The 9087-nt window shown below is 35.1% G+C and overlaps 1 long non-coding RNA gene across 21 annotated transcripts; it reads right to left on the bottom strand.

The window, feature by feature from the left end:
• Window positions 1-2899: 2899 nt before the first annotated feature.
• Window positions 2900-8210, bottom strand: LOC110869786. Of its 21 annotated transcripts, none has more exons than XR_004871630.1 (9): window positions 8014-8209; window positions 5942-7605; window positions 5791-5853; window positions 5490-5697; window positions 5336-5414; window positions 4967-5238; window positions 4791-4890; window positions 4371-4412; window positions 2900-4256 (listed from the first exon to the last, which is right to left on the bottom strand). It is a non-coding gene; the product is annotated as an uncharacterized LOC110869786 (long non-coding RNA). The 21 variants fall into 21 exon arrangements; XR_004871633.1 differs by having other exon boundaries at window positions 4371-4409; XR_004871636.1 differs by lacking the exon at window positions 4791-4890 and having other exon boundaries at window positions 4371-4409; window positions 8014-8210.
• Window positions 8211-9087: the final 877 nt, after the last annotated feature.

Genomic DNA, 9087 nt, shown 5'->3' with positions numbered 1-9087 from the left:
TTTCAAAACACTTAAGTTTGTTTTAATCAAAATGGTTTTTCCGGAAAAATTAGTTTGTTTACCAAACATTTGTAGGTTCGGGGTTACTTCATCACATTGTTTTCTTCATACACATGACAGATTTTACAATTTCAGTTTTAAATCTCAAACATCATTTGTAGAAAATCAAGTACAACTTAATGTCCCTGATTTACCACATGTAAAACGAAATATCACCAGAGTGAAATTTCTCAAGAAATGTGCCGATTCATGTTCCACGCTTACCAACCTGGGAACTCCGGCAAGTCGGGTTTTTCATTTGAACAGTTTCACCCAAGCCTGACTGTCCTTGGGTGATTTTGAATTCTTGTTCAACAATGGTGGAAAGTTTGCATCATCTATTGTTAAACCTGAATTCTCAGATTTTACCTCAACAACCTGCTCCTCTGGCTTTTCCGTACCAGAATCATTGCCTGAATGTGGCTTGTCTGACTTTGATGAGCCAGATTCATCGCCGACATGTGGCTTCTTTGTTTCCGAAGAAACAGATTCATTGCCACAAAATGTTACCTTCTTCTTGTCCTTTTTCGTCCTCAGATTTGTATCTGATGAATTCATCTTGCTTGACTTTGTCGTCGAGGAAGTTGATTCATTAGAACTCTTATTCAATCTGTCCGGTGAACCCGAGGACAAAATTTTCTCGAGATACTCTCTCGCCTCTTCCTCTTCTTTCGCAGTCTGTCTTTCTGCCCCTGAGAAAGCTTCACTTTCATTTCTTGAACTTTAGGTTCTTTGACTTTCTGTTCTGAAACTTTCAGTTCCTTGGACTTTTCTTTGACTTTGACTGACTTCATCACCCGTTTCTGAGATACAGCCCTCGATCTTTCATTTGATCTCATTGGGCAATCTCTGGCAATGTGACCTTTGATTTGACAATCATAACATCTTCTCATCTCATAACTCCAACTCTGGCAGTTAACAGCAATGTGTCCTTGATGACCGCATCGGTAACACACTCTGTTATCGTACCAATCACCATTGTCACACCAAACGCTCAGATCAAAGCACTGTTTGGCTTGGTGATATTCTTTCCTCCTCTTGATTGTTGGATTTGACTTTTGAGCACTGTGGTCAAACCTGCACCACTTATTACCAACAATTTTTAAGTTTACGTTTTTCAATTTTTGTGATTTTTTATTGCGATTGGATGATTGATCTGATAAGCTTTTATTTTTGTTTTGAACATTTTTCGACATTTTAACAATTTGTTTTTGTTCAACAATCTTCTTAACAGGTTTTTGCTTTGAGCATTCTTCCTTTTCAGTCGATTGCAGAACAGTTTTCTGAAATTTTTCTTTTAATTTCAAAAACAATTTTTGTTTTTCAATTTTTTTCTTTTTCATCATCAGATTTCTCATCACAATCTTCAACTTTGACATTGTCAAAGTTTGTGACACTGTCACTTATTGGAATTTCATTGATCGGTTTTGGACATAATTGATTTAGGATCGCTGATGTGGTCACAAAACCTTTCAATTTCTTCTCTAAGTCATCAATTTTATTTCTAGCAATCTCAACTTCTTTCTCAAGTTGAGTGATTTTCTCCAGATGAGAACTTATTGCATTTTCATTTTCAATTTGATTTTTAACAAAAATAGATTTTTCATTTTCTAAAATCTTTATTTGCTCTTGGAATTCAGTTTCTTTTTCTTTTAAAACTTTATTCTCCAATTTTATCCAAGAAACATCTTTATTTTCAATTTTAATCTTTTCAAAATCTTTTTCAATCTTCAGTTTTTCATTTTCTAAAGATGTCATTTTATTTTGAAAATCTTTTACTTTTTCTTTTAAATTTTTGTTTTCCAATGTAAAACTCTCCACATCCTTCAAGAGTTTGACATTGTCTGATTCAAATTTATCACATTTTGAGCACACTGGTTCAGAACTTGAAGCTTCATTTTTCTCGGATTCTTCATTTTTCGACACTACCTCTGTCTCTGTCTTGTATGTGTCTGCACAAAAAATTTTAACAAAATCAAGAGGATTCATACTTTCATCAATGTAACAACCCCTCTTAATATCATATTTCATAACATCTTTTGCTACAAGACACATGTTGATTCTTCTTCTCATTTCAAAAATGACATCCAAACTTATTTTTTCTAAGCTCTTTTCTATTTCATTCATCAACTCCTTCTTTTTCTTTTCATTCTCATACTTGAGTGTTTTAAGCTTATTTATAAATTCATTTGGATAAAAATTTGAGAACCTAGAATCCTTTTTTAATTCAATCAAAAATTCATCCCACTCTGAAGGTAACGGGTCTGCAAATTTTGATATTTTTTCAGCATTTGACATTCTTATCTCGTACCTGTTTAAATTGTCAATTAAGCTTTCAAACCGGTTTTCCAACTCATCCAACTTTTCATTTTTCTTACACAAAAAACATTCAAATCTTTTAACCCAACCTTCCTTTTTCACATTATTATAACTACTATCCAAATATCCACAATACCAATTATTTAATCTTTCAAGATCAGCGTTTTCCATTTTGTCAAACATTTTAACTACAATTTCTTTGTTAAATGTGGGTTTAAAAATTGTTTTTAGCTCAGAATCCACAAAATTTCAATTTGCACGAAAACAATCAAATCTAATGGCCCACTAATCAAAACCCGTTTACACTAGAAGCCCAAATTCCAAAACACTATCCTCGGCCCACTTATCAAATCGGTTTCACACTAAAAGCCCAAATTTCAACACACGGTCCGAATTATGCAACACACTCCAAAATCTTATACAATCCAAAAACTTTCAACTTGATCTCAATAACTTCGGCCCAAACCCAAAAAGTAGTCCAAAATTTTAATCTTTTAAATTTGAATCACATTAGGCAACTTTGATTTTTCTATTTTCCATATTTTCAAAACATTAATCAAAATTAATATTAAACTAGGATAATAACCCGCGGGCGTTGCGCCGCGGACAACACGTGCGGACATCACGTTAAAGCGTGCGCATACGTCATACTAAATCGAGCCGAGTCGTTGCGTCTCTCAGCTTTTATTTAGCGCGGATTATAATAAATCCATTGTGTACACATATTAGTAAGAATAACTATTCATGGCATGGTATTCTACATATCATCTAGAAGCCGAAAAATGCGGCTGAAAAATGTGGTGCCAGTGACAAAGGCGTGAATGCTTATTTAGCGTTTAACAAAGCCTCCCATAATTACAAAAGCCCAGCCTTTAGACCACCACCAGACGTCCCACCGACGGTAGCCACAACATAACCATGTTAGTTGTTTTTTTTGTATTCCAGACTAACACCACCGCCAACATAACCATATGAGAGCCACCTACCCGCCTTTGTCCATCTCTGTCTCGATACCTAAGCTCCCTCTCTCTACCTTAGCCCATAAGCTTCACATCCTGAATACTTCTGGTAAATTTTGAAAATCAACCACTTTGTCTCCTAAAAGGTAGTAAAACTTTGTTAATGAAATATTCAAACGACACTGTACCAATATGATCCAAAAGAGTACCATAAGAAGCTCTCAACTTGTTATAAACACACTCTTTATAACATCTTTCAATTTTCTACACCCCAAAACCTCAAAATCAAATCCCCTCAACAATTTCCCGGCCGGTTCCAGCACAATTCATTTTTTAAACCCCAGTTTGGCCAATGTACTCACCCTCTTCTCCATTTTTGGTACACGCAACTACCATCATCAGTATGTGTGTTTCTTTAACCGAACAAAGATTACTAAATACTCACCTTATGAAGCTCGCCACCAAGCCCAACAACTCCAGCGAACACCATCAAATACATCTCGGAGAATTCATGTACCCTGTTCGAGCTCGAAAAGTTGTGCTCTATCGTAATGTTTATATTTATTATTTTCTTAAATCAAATGGGTATTTGACTCACTAAACCTAATGCCAATAGGCAAACTTATAGACCATAAAAACTGTTTTGTAAATGGGCATATCTTAGAGATGGTATGGGTATACTATTTAAAAAAAACATGTGCCCCTCAAAATCACAGGCCCTGTGCGGTGGTCTCCCCACACACACTCATCACCACCACTGAACACCATGTTTCTAGGGATAGGAAACTCGAGAAAACTGGCCCCCACAAAACACAAATGGATTTTAGATAAAACATTTTGCAGATTTAAGTTGTAAAAACAGAAAACTATACAACATGCCTGCTACATATTTGTTGTTGCTGAAACTTCCAGATCAAAGTTTCAGTTAGTGTAGCCCTACTGTTAACATTCAAGAAAATCGATTGTAATTTACAACTAACCAATATTTAGCTTAGAATGAAAAGAACTTAGAATCATTTCTATCAAGCGGATGGAAAGAAACAACAATCTTACATTTGACTGAAGCTTGGGACAGGCTTGCTTCATAAGGACCTACTGAAAACATGTATGAATTAGTAAAAGAAAACAATACAACTTTTAATATAAAACAAATATATTACATATGTATAGGAAAGTTAACAATCTTTTTTTTTTTATCAGTGACGCCACCTGATACATACAAGAAAGTAAACAATCTTTAACCAGTGTCACCTTTAGGAAATATTAATATGACGTGAATTAGTATCATATATATGTTACACTTTAAACTTAAAAGATAAGTATCATATATGGTATAACATATAAAAAATTTATCGGTTATTACTTGACACCAAGATGTGCTTAATATATATGCCCTGCGTTTATATTGTAACTATTCTCGAATGCCTATTTTATTATGAAAACACTATCTATAATTACAACCAATTGCAAGACCTGCCAAGAATTCCGAATCTGAGCTTCTTCACTCAAAAAAATCTCGCTGGGATTCTTGGCCGTTTTTAGTCCACACGGAGACATTTCAAACACTCCAAAACTGAAATATAAAGCAACATATCTAATTTTCAACTACCCGGATGTTGATGTAATACGAAGAGTAAAAAGAAAAATACCTTATCAGTGGAGCGAAAACGGTTCTTGAATGCACGAAGAAGACGTTGTGAAGAAGGCGATGAGATAAATAGTGCCCCCTCGATGATCATGAAATAGCATTGTAAGCAAAAACTAATTCGTCGAATGAATCTTTTATATTTATAAATAGTTTACTAAACTATAAATCAACAGGGTACCAAACTACGTCAACAATACGCTCCAAGAGGTAAAAATTATTAGCCATAAGTCAACAGAGAACCCATCTTAGACATCAAATCCAAATCGCTCTCTCCTACAATGACAACAATATCAGACATAAGTCATAAGTGAAGCTATAATACATTCAGAGACAAATGTAGATTTCTGTTCCAAGCCAATAACTGACTGACCCTGAAACCGTAACTGCAACCGGCACTGAATTTCATGGTCTCGATACCCAGCCTACTTAAAATTGACATTTACTAACCCCTAAAACTCAAAACCACAACAAAAATCATAAATAACAACTATTAAATGTCAACATGCATGAAAGAAAATCGTTACCTGAGACGTAAATAAAAAGAATTTGATGACTCGATGATGGTTTCCGGACCTATCTGATGTCGACATTACGGTAGCATTATTTTCATTGGCCTACAAAGCCAACAAAATTAACTCAAACGATCTGTATCCAACAAATAAACAGAGCCTAACCTGGACAAACACCAGCGTCAAAGAACACACTCAGAATCTAAAGTATCTACCAATGAACCTGCATTAGGCAATAGCCCATTTTACAACACACCCTAAATCAATTATCAAGTTACCAAAATCAAGCAATTAAAAGGATTGAAGTAGAAATTACCTGAAATTAGCGCAGTTTTTCACTTTACGAAGCTCAAAAGCATCTAGGTCTGCGTGAAATTGCCTGTGTTGGCGTCAAAAAAAAGAGAGAAAAATCGAGAGGTGAGTCGGTGAGTCAAAAGCTGAGTCGGCGCATAAAAAGTTGATATTACTTGATGTCGTCGGAATGGTGAGGTATGTCGTCGAAGTGGCGAGGTGAGTCGCTGGTGACCTCCGTGTGAAAAAAAAAGAAGAAGACGACTTGGTCCGCGTGGAAGTGGAGAAGATGATGTCGTCGGAGTGGAGAGGTGGGTCGTCGGAGTTGAGAGGTGAGTTGGCGGTGACCGTGTGGAAGCGGAGATGATGTCGTCGTCGGCGGTGGAAGCGAGGAGAGTAGGAGACTCTCAGACTCCTCTTTTTCTCTCTCAAATCCACATCCCATCATTTTTCCTCCTGTCTTGGTTACACGTATATGATGAGTTAAAAGTAGGGCTTCTTCGGCAAACTAAATCCAGTACAACTAACACAACACACTGTATAATATATATGAGCAAAGAAAACAGTTGATGCATAAAGTATAACCACTTATTGCCCAACTATGTTACAAAATGATAATGATAATGAATTGATTCTATCAAAATTTCCTTATCTCTCGAGATTTTTATAAACTGTCAACAATTATCAAACCTTTTGTCTTATACCCACCTTTCGATTTCACAATATTACCTACTATAATGTCTTTTCAAAAAACTTTCGATATTATGACCCTACAATCGACACAAGCAAACACACAACAGATTTTCTATTTTTCCGTTTTAAAAATACAACTTCTTGTTTTAACGACCAACTTCAAACCACTCAAACAATCATCACTGCTACTTCTTTGATTTGAACAGAAGAACAATCAACAATTAACCCTGATATCTATCTCTAATTTATCGACTCACACCAGCAACTTCTATTCGATTTTTTATTTCACAAAACTCAACTCAGACCTGAATTATCAAAAACAATCCTTCAACAGTCACAATCAACAAAAATCAGATCATACAACTCAATCTTCAACTGATAAAACTTTTGATTCAAACAACAATGAAAATCAGCCCAAAAAAAATGATCTCTACAAGCTGAAATATGTCCGATTTCACCGAAACTCAGATTCAGTAACACGTTTACTAACTGTTTGTTGATTATATATGATTTTATACTACGTTCATCTACCTTCAACTGATTTTGATCAAGAAAGACAGTTTGTGAATCACTAATACAGATTCGAAAACACTGATACAAATCAGAAATGATTGAAACTTCGATATAAAATATCCGAAGTGATCGAAATTTCAATCGAATCAAACCGATAATCAACGAAACACGTTGAATCAGTCTGGAATCTACAAACAATTCGTCGAAAATGTTCAAAATTCACCGAAAGTCACATAAGACAGTCCCAAATTGATTTAGTTCAGTTGGAAACTTTAATCGAAATTCACAACAACAATTCAGATTCAATTTCGTTTTTAATTTGAACAACACATGCGATCAGATTCAGATTTGTTTTTTTAAACCAGCACAGATTATATCACAAGAACTAATCAATTTAAATCCAGCCAAAATTGATGTAAAGTTTCGAAAATTTTAAGAACTTAATTCTCAGATTCAGATCTAAACAGTCCAAAACTTACTAAAACTTGATTCCAATCACACCAAATCAAATAGAAATTCGATCAAAAACAGTCCGAACTTAACAAAATTCATCAAAACAGATTGAAATCAATCAGAATGTTCAAATCATGATCCGAAACTAGTCAAAACCAATCCGATTTTTAGTCGATTTTATCTGTGAAAACCAATCCAAAAACAATGTATCAGATCTGATATGTATAAGATTCAAACTGAAACAAGCCTAATCAGATCTAAAATTGTTTGAAACACATCATAACACAACCGAAACAATCTAAAAATTCACTGAATCAGATTGAAACTTGATCGGAATCGTTCGAAACTCGTTCGATTCACAAACGATTACACGCAGAGCTATCCGTAGCTCTGATACCACTTGTGAGTTCAGGATCGGATCGTAAATGATCACTAGATCTGCGGTGGATTCGATTTAATGTGCGGAATCCGTTAAATCAAACCGTAATCGTGCGCGAAGACGTAATTAAACAACGTTTATTACGAAACGACGACAACCGGACAGAGTTTCGACTCGATCTACATACTACACACTCGAAATCTGATCAACCTGACGTAAACGGAGTGTTCTAGATGTTGTTGTTTGATGAGATCTTGAAGAACAGTAGGTTTGAAGATGAACGGATGGACTGTGTTCTCTGATTGCTTGTCATCTGATCTCTAATCTTCTAGTTTCGCTTATATGACCACCTCATTTATATAATTTGGTCAATGCTTGCATTTCAAGCGAACCCTCTTCATGCATTTTCAAGCGGAACCATCTTTTATGTGTCCATGCATTACGTACATAATCAAAATCCTGTGCATGCCTTTTCTTTTTTTAATGATGTCATGATGTCATCAATAAGAATGATGACATCATTCTTGTTCAGATCCGCTCCTTTCGTATCGTGTCATACCGTATACTGACCTAACATTACCTAACGACACCTAGCGAAACCTAGCGAAACCTCTGTCCGGTATTTTACAGACTCAAGACACTAGACTTTACATGTACATTTAGATTTCTATCTATGGCCACACAAATAGTGCACTAACATAACGATATACTTATATATTTTTATATAAATATTTATACACTCTAAATCTCTCGGGAACTAAGTCTTTGTAAGACTTATTAGTTATTACCGACAATAAACAAACTAAACAAAGCTTAACTTAGTCGTTTTCGTCAAACTAACAACACCTTTATAGAATCGTTTAGTTAACGATTCGGTAGAGCTCGGTGACACGTAGCTTAGTTACCACGTTTATTTAGAAACTTATAAGATATTCCGTGTTTGGAATATTGTAGAATGCACGCTAGCGAGTCATGCCTTGGAAACGACATCACGAAGTCGTATATAGCTACCTTTGCACATGGAAATCCAGGTGAGTTCATAACCCCACCTTTTTACGGTTTTACATTTTTATAAATGTTTTCGGGGTGGAAAGACATGCACGTTTTGTAGAAACATACAAAGTTTTCGATGAACAAAGATTGCATATATTTAGACAAGTACGTTTTGCAAGAACATACGAGGTTTTTGAAGGAACGAAAACTATATATTTATAAACCATGTTACAACACGTTTTAACTAACACAAATGATTTGAGATTTTCATTGAACTCAAATGGTTTACGA

The sequence above is a fragment of the Helianthus annuus genome, chromosome 11 (assembly GCF_002127325.2).
Source record: "Helianthus annuus cultivar XRQ/B chromosome 11, HanXRQr2.0-SUNRISE, whole genome shotgun sequence".
Classification (NCBI taxonomy): domain Eukaryota; kingdom Viridiplantae; phylum Streptophyta; class Magnoliopsida; order Asterales; family Asteraceae; genus Helianthus; species Helianthus annuus.
This window is presented reverse-complemented; position numbering and strand designations above follow the sequence as displayed.